This window comes from Pristiophorus japonicus, chromosome 14, assembly GCF_044704955.1.
Source record: "Pristiophorus japonicus isolate sPriJap1 chromosome 14, sPriJap1.hap1, whole genome shotgun sequence".
NCBI lineage: Eukaryota > Metazoa > Chordata > Chondrichthyes > Pristiophoridae > Pristiophorus > Pristiophorus japonicus.
The window spans coordinates 80843825-80856617 of NC_091990.1; the positions used below are offsets into that span (position 1 = coordinate 80843825).

Consider the following 12793-nt stretch of genomic DNA (forward strand, 5'->3'; position numbering starts at 1 on the left):
AATGCATGGCAGATGAAGTATAATATGGATAAATGTGAGGTTATCCACTTTGGTGGTAAAAACAGAGAGACAGACTATTATCTGAATGGTGACAGATTAGGAAAAGGGGAGGTGCAACGAGACCTGGGTGTCATGGTACATGAGTCATTGAAGGTTGGCATGCAGGTACAGCAGGCGGTTAAGAAAGCAAATGGCATGTTGGCCTTCATAGCGAGGGGATTTGAGTACAGGGGCAGGGAGGTGTTGCTACAGTTATACAGGGCCTTGGTGAGGCCACACCTGGAGTATTGTGTACAGTTCTGGTCTCCTAACCTGAGGAAGGACATTCTTGCTATTGAGGGAGTGCAGCGAAGGTTCACCAGACTGATTCCCGGGATGGCGGGACTGACCTATCAAGAAAGACTGGATCAACTGGGCTTGTATTCACTGGAGTTCAGAAGAATGAGAGGGGATCTCATAGAAACGTTTAAAATTCTGATGGTTTAGACAGGTTAGATGCAGGAAGAATGTTCCCAATGTTGGGGAAGTCCAGAACCAGGGGTCACAGTCTAAGGATAAGTGGTAAGCCATTTAGGATCGAGATGAGGAGAAACTTCTTCACCCAGAGAGTGGTGAACCTGTGGAATTCTCTGCCACAGAAAGTTGTTGAGGCCAATTCACTAAATATATTCAAAAAGGAGTTAGATGTAGTCCTTACTACTAGGGGGATCAAGGGGTATGGCGAGAAAGCAGGAATGGGGTACTGAAGTTCATGTTCAGCCATGAACTTATTGAATGGCGGTGCAGGTGTTGATTTCCGGATTCTTTTACCTCAATCTGGTTCAGCAAAATTACTGAAACGAATACCGTTTGTGCTTTAAACAAAGCAAGCTTTTATTTAAAAAGCAAATCCCAATCGGGGACTTTATCAGACAGAAGGAATGCAAGTCTGTTCGAACGCACTCACTTCCTACGGACAAAGTGACGTTACATTGTAAAGGGACGATGGTTATACATTTTCGGCAAAAGATAACAAGATAGGGCTAGAGTGACATCCTAGTTCAGCCTATCCTCTTAGATTCCTCTTTCCCTTTGTCCACTCATAAGCCGACCTAAGTTTGGTCTGATTTTAAACAAAGACCATCTGTTAATGTTTCAGGTTAATAACATGATTTAATAAGACCTTGAGGTTTTTCTGCAAGCTGTGGGTTTTGTTTCAATACACGTTAGTGTTGTAACATTTCGCAGTCTCGAGTCTGAGATGTCATGGCTATTCCTCCATGAATTCTTTGTTAGCTTATACTGTCCCTATACAATTCCCACGTTCTCAACTTCAATGTCTCTATACATTTTTAAACATTCACACAGGCTAGAAGGGCCGAATGGCCTACTCCTGCACCTATTTTCTATGTTTCTATGTGGCATAGGTAAGACTTAACATTTTGATAGAATTTTGAAGTTTTGAAACAAAGTAACAAAAAAGTACATGCGGTTATGATCAATCTTGCCACTGTTCTCCAAATGTAGAAAAATCAAAAGGATGAATTATAAATCAGTACTTTTACTGAAAGAACAAAGTAAAAGATTGACCACTTTTTAGAATAGTCTTAATTTTTCAAAATAAAGGTCACAAAACAGGAATCATCCACAAGGGATAATGTCCAATTAAGTAATGCTTTAATATAGTAATATCACAACACTGCAACTGTCAATATGTTCCTCCTTGGTCCCAAAAGTATACAAGTAAAGCCAATGTCAATTCATTTTTAACTGAAGGGTCTCATTCAATGTACCTGCTCTCCACTCAAGACTCACTAAATATTAATTTTGTGGCAAATAGTAAATCCAACCAACACAATATTTGTTCCGAGGTGTACATTGTGTACAGCTAAGTGCACGGCAGTGTTTGGTGATGGTATGAAGACTGTTACACATATGGTTTACAGATATGGAGAATGGACACTTTATTTTGCCATGAGACATGACAACAGTGACTAAACTCCAAAAGTACTTCATTGAGACGTCCGGCGGTCGTGAAAGACACTATATAAATGTAAGTCTTTCATTTTCTTGATGAGTTTAACAAAAAACAAGCTCCTAATGAGGGTGAAAGTAAGATAAATTTTTTGTAGGAACCTGCGACGTGGCCAAAAGAACACTCCTACAGTATGCCACAATGGGTATTGTCAGTGAATTGTGTTTTTCATTTGTGCTGCAAAAGATAATCCCCAGCTTCTTTTCTGTACTGAGAATGCATACTGAACATGGATATTAAATGTATACAGACATTAAAGTCAAGAAGTTGAGAACGTGGGAATTATATATGGACAGTATAAGCTAACAAAGAATTCATGGTGGAATAGCCATGACATCTCAGACTCAAGACTGCAAAATGTTACAACACTAACACATATTGAAACAAAACCCACAGCTTGCAGAAAAACCTCAAGGTCTTAGTAACTCATAATGGGCCTTTGTGTAAAATCATACCATTCTTTGATCGGCTTATGAGTGGACAATGGTAAAGAGGGATCAAAGAGGGTAGGCTGAAATAGGATGTCACTCTAATTGTATCTCGTTATCTTTTACCGAAAATGTATAACCGTCGTCCCTTTACAATGAAAACTCACTTTGTCCATAGGAAGTGAATTCAATCTATCACAGTGCATTCCTTCTGTCTGATAAAGTCCTCGATCGAGACTTGTTTTGAAATAAAAGCTTGCTTTGTTTAAGGCAGAAACGGTATTTGACTCAGTAATTTCGCTGAACCAGATTGAGGGAAAAGAATCCACTTTTATCAGTACTAACACACCTCTTCCCTGCCTCCTCCACCCTCATCTCCAAGTGTAACAAGCTCATAGACTTCCTTGTCACTAAAACTCAGACCATCCATTCAGCTGCCGCTGTTGCTTCCTTCTGCCAACCATGCCAAACCTACCCCTAGGCTCACAGCTGGCCTAGTGCTGAATCTGTTTCTCTAGTTTCTCCTACATCTTCCCTCCTGCTCTCTCCAAGGAAAGTGCTAACTCTCCAAGAAAAGTGCTAAAAGTGCAGCACCAGTAAATATTTTCCAATTAAATAGTGTAGGCTGTTAGATGTTTTTTCTGGAAGCTAAGTTGCACGAGACAGACCACTCAAAAGAAGACCACTAAAAGAACCTAACTAAATAAAGAACCTGACCAGAGAAATAGAAGTGGAGATCTCCATTGTGAGGAAGCGAGATTACCTAATCCCTGCTTTACTCAAGTATGCCCAAGAATAACAGCTTCTGAAACCAATGCAGAGTTACCAAAAATCTGTATTTTTCTAAAAAATCGCAGAAAGCAGAGAAACAAGAGGAACAGTGTATAGAAGCATCCATTTTCAAAAGAAGTAAACCGCTTAGCCTCCATGGTGTTTCTAGACCTTGAGCAGAAATAAGAAAGTCAATGATCATCTTGTGACACAGTGAGATTTACCAGTGAGTACAAGTCCTGAAAATGACTACATGATGACTAATTTGTCACTTCCAGACTCTATTTCTCTAATGCTCTCATCAGCCTCCCTTTCTCCAACTCATCTAAAGCTTTGTAACTTGCATATTATCTTGCACTTGTTCGGCTTCCCGATCACTCCTGGCCGACCACCATTGGGCTTCATGGTTCCCAATTCATTGAATTCAAAATGTAAATCCCTGCACAGGGTTTCTCCCCCCATTACTGAGACATGGCTGAAAGATGGGCAGGTCTGGCAGGCAACCGCAAGTGTAATGCCCCTATTTAAAACAGGAGGCGGACAAAAAGCAGGAAACTATAGACCAGTTTGCCTAACATCTGTGGTTGGGAAAATGCTGGAGTCCATTATTAAGGAAGCAGTAGCGGGACATTTGGAAAAGCATGATTCAATCACGCAGAGTCAGCATGGTTTTATGAAAGGAAAATCATGTTTGACAAATTTGCTGGAGTTCTTTGATAATGTAACGAGCAAGGTAGCTAAGAGGGAATCAGTGGATGTGGTGTATTTGGATTTCCAGAAGGCATTCGATAAAGTGCCACGTAAGAGATTACTGTACAAGATAAAAGTTCACAGGGTTGGGGTTAATATATTAGCATGGATAGAGGAGTGACGAACAGAACAGAGTCAGGATAATTTTCCAGTTGGCAAATAGTGACTAGTGGGGTGTCACTGAGATCTGTGCTGGGTCCTCAAATATTTACAATCTATATTAATGACTTGGATGAAGGGACCAAGTGTAATGTAGCCAAGTTTGCTGATGATACAAAGATGGGTGGGAAAGCAAATTGTGAGGGGGACACAAAAAAATCTGCAAAGGAATATATAGACAGGCTAAGTGAGTGAGCAAACATTTGGCAGATGGAGTACAATGTGTGAAAATGTGAGGTTAGTTATCCACATTGGCAGAAAAAATAAAAAAGCAAATTTTAATTTAATTGGAGAAAAATTGCGAAGTGCTGCAGTAGAGAGAGACCTGGGGGTCCTAGTGCATGAAACACAAAAAGTTAGTATGCAGGTACAGCAAGTAATGAGGAAGGCGAATGGAATGCTGGCCTTTATTACAAGGGCGATACAGTATAAAAGCAGAGAAGTCCTGCTACAACTGTACAGGGTATTGGTGAGGCCACAGTTTTTGTTATGTATGAAAAACCTTGTAACCAGCATTCTACCGCCACCAGAGGGCGCATCCGTTGGAATCCCAAGGGACCCCAGCCGGCACTCTGGAGTCAGAATAGAGACACTTACTAAAGTCACATTGCTTTATTTGAGACATAACAACTGGCGACGAATCATAGATAACGAACCATCACGCGAAAATGCAGAGAACTGTTGGTATTCTGGAGAAATTCTCAGGTGGTGACGATTGGGAAGCCTTCGTGGAGCGACTCGACTGAGAACGCTGCCAAACGAAGGGCCATCCTCTTCAACGTCTGTAGGGCAACAACCTCTGGCCTCATGAAGAATCTTCTTGCTCCGGTGAAACCAACAAGCAAATTGTATGAAGAACTATGTATGCTGGTCCTGGAGCACCTAAATCCGAAGGAGAGCGTTCTGATGGCAAGGTATCGATTTTATACATGTTAACGGTCTGAAGGCCCGGAAGTGGAGAGCTACGTCGTCAAACTAAGGCGCCTTGCAGGACATTGCGAATTTGGTGGATTCCTGGAGCAAATGATGAGACTTGTGTGTGCTTGGCATTGGCCATGAGGTTATCCTTCGCAAACGATTGACTGTTGAAACATCGAACCTGAGCAAAGCCATAACGATAGCCCAGGCATTTACGTCCACCAGCGATAACACCAAACAAATTTCGCAGCATAAAGATGCATCGGCAAGTACTGTACTATGGCAGGAATGCATATGGCAGAACGTACATGCCTGTAGCTGCACGACCTCAGATGACTCAGAGTCCGCCATCAAGTGTGAATGCGAGGCAATTAACACCTTGTTGGCGCTACGGAGGTGATCATCGAGCCCATCAATGCCGCTTCAAACACTATGCGTGCAAAGGCTGTGGAACAATGGGACACTTCCAGCGAATGTGCAGACGAGCTGCAAACCCTGCAAACCACCACGTTGCAGAGGAAGACCGATCCATGGTGGATCAAACTGAACTAGAGACTCGAACCGAGGAGGCAGAAGTGTACAGGGTACACACCTTCACCACAAAATGTACACCGATCATGTTAAAAGTTGAATTGAACACTGGTGCAAGTCGGTCTATCATGAGCAAAAAGGCCTTCGAGAGGCTCTGGTGCAACAAGGCACAAAAGCCCAAGCTGAGCCCGATTCATACCAACCTGAGAACTTACACTTAAAGAGCCGATCCCTGTAATTGGCAGTGCAGCAGTAAAAGTCTCCTATGATGGAGCAGTGCACAAACTACTGTGAATGTATGTGGAAGAATCGTGAAAGGGTTAATAAAATGGTTCTAGGAATCAATAAGAAAATACGAAAAGACAGACTTACTTTCCCGTGAGAAAGTAATGGGCAAAGTAGCTTGTGTGACCATCACTGATAAACAAGGGTTTATGGCCATGACTTGATAAGGTGCACATCTGCTTCGCGTGATTAAGCTAAGCTATCCTAATACGTAGGAGGTCTTGGTGTCCCTGAGCAATTCTGCTTGTTGCAATTCCGCTTGTAAAAGCATAAAATGTTCTAAAGATAAACAGGCTATCAATCCATGAAGCCCTAGTAACACACTGTGATTGATAAAGCGGGCCATACCTCCTGCGGTTTGTAAGAATAAAAGGATGCGTCTGTGAGGGTAGGCAGACCTTTTGTCTGCTTGCCCCGGAATCTGTAGACTCTGTGCTGGCGGCTTGGCAACAGGTCCGAAGCCGCTTCAATAAAGACGTAAAGATTGAAGGTGTCTGACTCGATTATTGTCGAATGCAGCTGACCACCCGAACTAGGACTTAACATTACCACTATGGATTGTACCAGGAGATGGCCTCACACTGTTCAGTCGAAGCTGGCTGGGAAAATTCCGCTGGAACTGGGACGACATCTGAGCGCTTTCGTCCGTCGGCGACGCCTCACATGCCCAGGTTTTGAGCAAGTTCCCGTTGTTGTTTGAGCCAGGCATTGGAAATTGCTCTGTGGCGAAAGTGCAGATCTACTTGGTTCCCGGTACATGATCCAACCATCACAAGGCACATGCGGTGCGATACATGATGCGACAGAAAGTGGAGATTCAGCTGGCAGGCTGCAACGAGAGGGCATCATCGCACCGGTTGAGTTCAACGAGTGGGCCTGTCCAATTGTTCTGGTTCTCAAGGGCGATGGCACGGTCAGAATTTGTAGAGATGATAAAGTAACAATTAACCGTTTTTCGATGAGGACCAGTACCAGCTACCCAAGGCAGACGACTTATTTGCGACGCTGGCAGGACGGAAGACGTTCACTAAGTTGGACATGACCTCGGCCTACATGACGCAGCAGCTGGCGGAATCTTCCAGGTGAAAGGCCTCACCTGCCTCAACGCGCACAAAGGTCTGTTCATCTACAATAGATGCCCATTTGTGATTCAATCGGCTGCGGCTATTTTTCAAAGGAACATGGGAGAGTCTGCTAATGTCGGTTCCGCGCACCGTGGTTTTCCAGGACGACATATTGATCACAGGTTGGGACATTATCAAACACTTGCAGAACCTGGAAGAGGTTCTAAGTCGGCTAGATCGTGTGGGACTCAGGTTGAAACGCTCGAAGTGTGTTTTCCTGGCACCAGAGGTCAAGTTCTTAGGGAGAAGAATTGCGGCAGATGGCATCAGACCCACCGACGCCAAGACAGAGGCCATCAAGAACGCGCCGAGACCACAGAACGTGACGGTGCTGCAGTCGTTCCTGGGACGACTCAATTATTTTGGTAATTTCCTACCCAGGTTAAGCACCTTGCTAGAACCTCTACATGTGTTGTTACGCAAGGGAGATGACTGGGTATGGGAGAAATCACAAGAGACTGCTTTTGAGAAAGCCACAAATCTGTTATGTTCCAACAAGCTGCTTGTTCTGTATGGCCCATGTAAACTTTTAGTGCTAGCTGATTTGAAATTGTCTCACTTAATGAGTCCATCAAAACGTTGAATACATAGGTTAAGATAAGTTATGTCATGGGTAATATACTTGATACAACGACAGGCTCAAGTAGCGTTTTGCAGAGGTTGTGTGATAAACACCCAGATAAAAACGAGCAACTCAGACAATTGTCGGGCGGTTTGAATCAGAAATTAGGTTCAGACATATGGCCATTAGGGGGTTCAAGTGATTTAGAAACAATTAAACGCGCCCAAGAATTAATTTGGAAAAAGGGAATCGGGAAAAAGAGTAAGAAATTGATTGAAATTTGGCGCCAACATTGTCAAGATGAAAAAGATAAGAATATTCTGGCGAGTTGGCTGGAGAATGCTCTCAAGGCAGGAATTAAATTAACCGATGCGGGAATCCCTAAGCCATTGGAAATTTTAAGAAAGGAATGTGCACAGGAAAAGAGAAATAGAACAAACAAGGAATCTTTAACTGAACTACGTAGTTCAATGGCTGGTCTTGGCATGAATGGGGCTGACGAGGACGATGAATGGGATAATTGGAATATGACTCCAGGGGCTCCCCCGCCTCGTCCGATGGCACAACCCGATGTTAATGCCTTGGCTGACGCGGCTGTGGCAGTAAATGTGCCGGTGCCGAATTTACAGACGAACGGAGTTCTACCACCCCCTTACTCCAGTCCTAATGTCCCAACACCGGGCGCCACTGCTGCTATAACACTTATTTATCCCAGTTTAGACGATGTGTCTAGAATAGAACGACAGTCTCGGGGAACTAAGTCTGATGATGAGGTTTTCTGTCGACCCGTTGCAGAGGGGACTAGAAGCCATGCTCAAAGACGGCGTCAACTTGAACAGGAAATAAGGAGATTACAACAGCTTGAAATAAATCAACGACGTAGTGGTAAAGGGAAAAAGGGGAAATCAACCCCGAGGGATGAGGATGATGTGATAGTGTCAGGATCAGATACTGGGACAGATTCAGAGTCGGGATGGGTTGACGATGTTGAAGGGGACAATGACGAGGAGACACCAAGACCCCTGAAGAAACGCGCGCCGAAACAGCTGCCCGTCAGAACTGTCCCTAACCCTCGCGCGTTGGCACCGGCAGCGCCTGTTGAGGATGGGGGCCTGAATGTGCCACCACCTGCTATGATACAAGTGTGGTTACCTTGGAAACCCCATGAATTAATGTCCATATTAACCAGCGCCCCGAATAAAAATACCTGTCCTCAACGGTTCATTGAATTTTTGTCACGAACCATCAGAGTCTATCAAGCAGACTCAAGGGACCTTTGGTCTCTGGTACAACAGGTACTTACTGGTCCTGAATGGACCAGATTTAAGGAAGCCTTAGGACATCAAACTTACGATGCCTTAGAAACAGTGCACGTGAATAACGAGAACAGAGACGATGCTTCTGGATGCTGTACACGTAGTTCTGCGAAAACCTGTCGATATTACCAAAGTCTTGGACATGAAACCAAAGAAGGGCAAGACAGCCGAGGAATTTTTAGAGAGATTTAAGGAAGTATATGGAACCCAGTCAGGAGACCAGGCGTTTTCTAGGGGACAACCCTCTCCTCAGTTTTGTTCTATGTTAATGAACTGCCTTCCTGGATCAGTTGCTACTGCAATAAGGACCAATAATCTTGACTGGTGTGACGCCACAACTCAGGCAATGTCTCGAGCGGTAAAAGCTTTTTGGAAGGACGGTCCGACGGTTGAGCTAAAAGATTCATTGCTGACTAAAGTAAAGACAGAATATGTTGTTAAGGACAGACCTCAAACCTTGGTTTGCGTGGCATACCAAATGGAATCTCAGTTTTGTTCACCTGGATGGGTGGACGTACACGGACAAGGATACCTGACCCACCCTAACGGGCCAAGAGCGCCCAGTTACGGATCCCCATATGCTCCACCCGCCTATTACCAGGGACGGGGACTAGCTCAACAAAGTCAGAGGAAAGGAGCTACCTGTTATGGTTGTGGCGGCATTGGACACTTTAGGCGAGATCTACACTGACTCCCGTTACGCCTTTGGGGTTGTCCACGACTTCGGCCAGCTCTGGAAAAACCGAGGATTCCTAACTTCAACCGGTACGCCAATCTCGAGCCAAGTGCTTGTGTCTGACCTATTACTTGCTCTTCTGCTCCCTCGACAAATCGCTGTTATTAAATGTTCCGCTCATACTGCCGGTTCCTCTCCAATCGACATCGGAAACCGCCGTGCTGACGAGGCGGCTAAGTGTGCTGCAAGGAGTCAGCAGATTGTTGTGCCCCGAATGATGAGGCAGACGTCCAGCTCTAAACCGAGCTTGTCGGCCCCTGAAAAGCCAATGCCAACCATCAAAGAAGTACTTCGCCTACAGGAGGACGCTCCTGCTGTACAAAAACAACTTTGGAACGATCTTGATTGTAAATATGATACTGCCTCCGGGTTGTGGATCACACCCGCTGGTCAAACTTGTATGTCCGATGAATTGGTCCTTTGGGTAATTGAATGTGTTCATTATGCCACGCATTGTGGAGCAAAAGCCACTAGTGACCTGCTCCTCCAGACATGGTGGCATCCTAGCCTCCAAATGTTTGCGCAGAATATTATTCCTTGCTGCCTTACCTGCCAACGCCATAATCCTGGAAGGGGGGCACCATGTTTATTAGGTAAAACACCCTTGCCAGCCGGACCCTTCGAGACTTTGCAGATGGACTATATAGAATTGCCACGCTGTCAGTGTTATAAATATGTGTTGGTTATTGTTGATGTTTTTAGTAAATGGATTGAAGCTTATCCTACTACGGATAATAGAGCCTGTACTGTTGTTAAGATATTGCTGAAGGAAATTATCCCTCGCTTCGGGGTTCCCGGTCGCCTTAGTTCAGATAACGGACCCCATTTCATTGCAGCTGTAAACAAGGAATTGTGCCAACAGTTAGGGATACATCAACAACACCATTGTGCCTATCGCCCCCAGGCGGCGGGTCTGGTCGAGCGAACCAACCAGACTCTTAAAAACAAGTTAGCTAAACTGACCTCTCAAACAGGGTCAACTTGGTTAAAATTGTTACCTGTAGCTCTTTTTCAGATTCGCTCCACCCCCACAGGGACGACGCGTCTCACCCCAGCCGAGATCGTGTACGGCAGACCTCTTCGCACCCCTTGGGACCACCATTCTCCAGTTGCCGTTCACTTTCATCACATGACTGAGGAGATGACTACCTATGTGTTAGCCCTAACTAAGGCATTGCGAGCCTCTCATTCACAGGTTCGCGCCGCTTATGATGACCGTCCCTCTTCTCACGGATCATCCCCTATCGAGCCCGGATCCTTCGTCCTCATCAAAAATTGGACGCGATGTCATCTCCAGCCCCGATGGGATGGTCCATTTCAGGTCTTACTCACCACCCCCACCGCTGTAAAGGTGGAAGGTAGAGACGCGTGGGTGCACATGCATCATTGCAAATTGATTACCGGCGGTAATCAAAAGGGGGAGTGGAAATAGACGTGGACTAATAATTGAAGTGCCATAATACGTTCGTTCCCGACGTTCCGTAACCGTTTTAGCCGTAATTTTAAGCCATAATTTTAATTAATCTAATTATCATATGATTGCTTGTCCTGCTTTTAGGTATTTAGGCATAACACGAGTCCTTGGTAGCCACGATAGTAACATGACGGTTTGCAAGCCCTTTTGTCTTTCAGGATTGAAAGAATGCACGGAACCCTGCTGCTAGGAGTCGTGATCCTGCTGATAACAGTAACAAAAACAGGGGGATGACTACTCAGCTGCCCAACCGACGACTCACGAGAGCAAATTCTCCGTCTCTGCACGGGAGATATTGTACAATGTGGAACCAGGACACCAGACAATCTCGAATCATGGACCATGACTAAAATAAAATCCCGTACGGGTATACTCTCACAGGTTGATCGACAGGTGACTCTACAGGGCAAAGACCGATGGAATTTGCCGTGCCGGTTCAGGGAATGTGAAATGGACTTTGTTTGCCCTGATCAACCTGAAGATGACTTAGTTGATTCAAAGGACCAATCCCTGGAATCAGTAACAGGGCAAAGGAGGAAAAGGAACGTGCAAGGGCAACTGGGGAACGATCATAATATATTCCTGAGGACTCATAAGATCTTATTCGCGCCAGAGTCGGTTGTATGCTACCCTGTTATGTCGGTCACCGAATTGTTTACCCCAACCCCGGTTATGGATCTCAGTCTTTACATACGAGGATACAATGATACCCCGCCCGCCGAAAACATTACATTCACATATTCCGATGGCCGACGTCCCCCGGCCACCTGCCTAAACACCACAGGGTCTGGGAAGGATGGGTACCCACAGTGTTGGAATGGTACAGGATTTGGGTGCGCAGAAGTGGACGTGCCCGTTAACCAGACCTGTCTCACAAAGCAGTCCAATTATTCCTGTCTTCACGACTCAAACACGGGTATCACCTCTTGTCAGAGTGTGGATACCTGTGTAGAAGTAAGACAAGGGACCCAAATTTTGTGCGGATCTACGAATAAAACACATCTCACAGTAGAAGGGGCAGCATTCGCCAGAAGGTCAAATTTCGGACCAGAAGGGACTTCCCTCGAGCCCTACCTATACCCTCTGGTTTGTAAGGTCAATGGGTCATTTGCCCCTTGTGACAACAGTTGGGAACAGGGAACCCCAGCCGAGGGCGGAACCCCACCGGTACTCTACACCAAGCCCGGGTACTTTTTCCTAAGCAAGGGTAAAGGAAGTAACATCTTGATTCCCGGTGCACCAGAAACCCCCAAGTAGCAGTTGGATTTCTCACTCCTACCACAGTCCCTTGCCCTACTCAGTGGTGGTCTGGGCCGAGGAGAGGAAGGAAAAAGAGGACTGTGAGTAAGGAATTTTGTGCAAACTGGGAGGCACCCAATGCAATAGGAAGTACAGGTCACTCTATAGGGTGGGGAGTATTGAGCGCCCTGTCACTAGGAGGATCGGCTGGAGCCATGGCTGCCAATAACCGGAACTACTTGGTATGCAGGCTAACAATATTGGGCAATCAGACTAAAAGCGCGATTAAAATAATCAAGGACGGATTGTCAGATATTAGACTTCATAACCAACAGAATCGTTTCGCCTTGGACTATATACTAGCGAGAGAAGGGGGTGTGTTTGCAATAGTGCAGGGAAGAGGGAAAGGTAAATGTGTCATGGGAATAAAAGATAGAACTCAGGAATTGGAGGAAATAGAGAAAGGATTAGAACATTGGTTGAATG

The 12793-nt window shown here is 45.2% G+C and overlaps 1 protein-coding gene across 12 annotated transcripts in view; it reads right to left on the bottom strand.

Moving 5' to 3' along the window:
• The window catches only part of LOC139279420 (hatching enzyme 1.2-like), a 330762-nt gene that overhangs the window by 288302 nt on the left and 29667 nt on the right, over nt 1-12793 (bottom strand). The gene's annotated exons all lie outside the window — the stretch shown is intronic.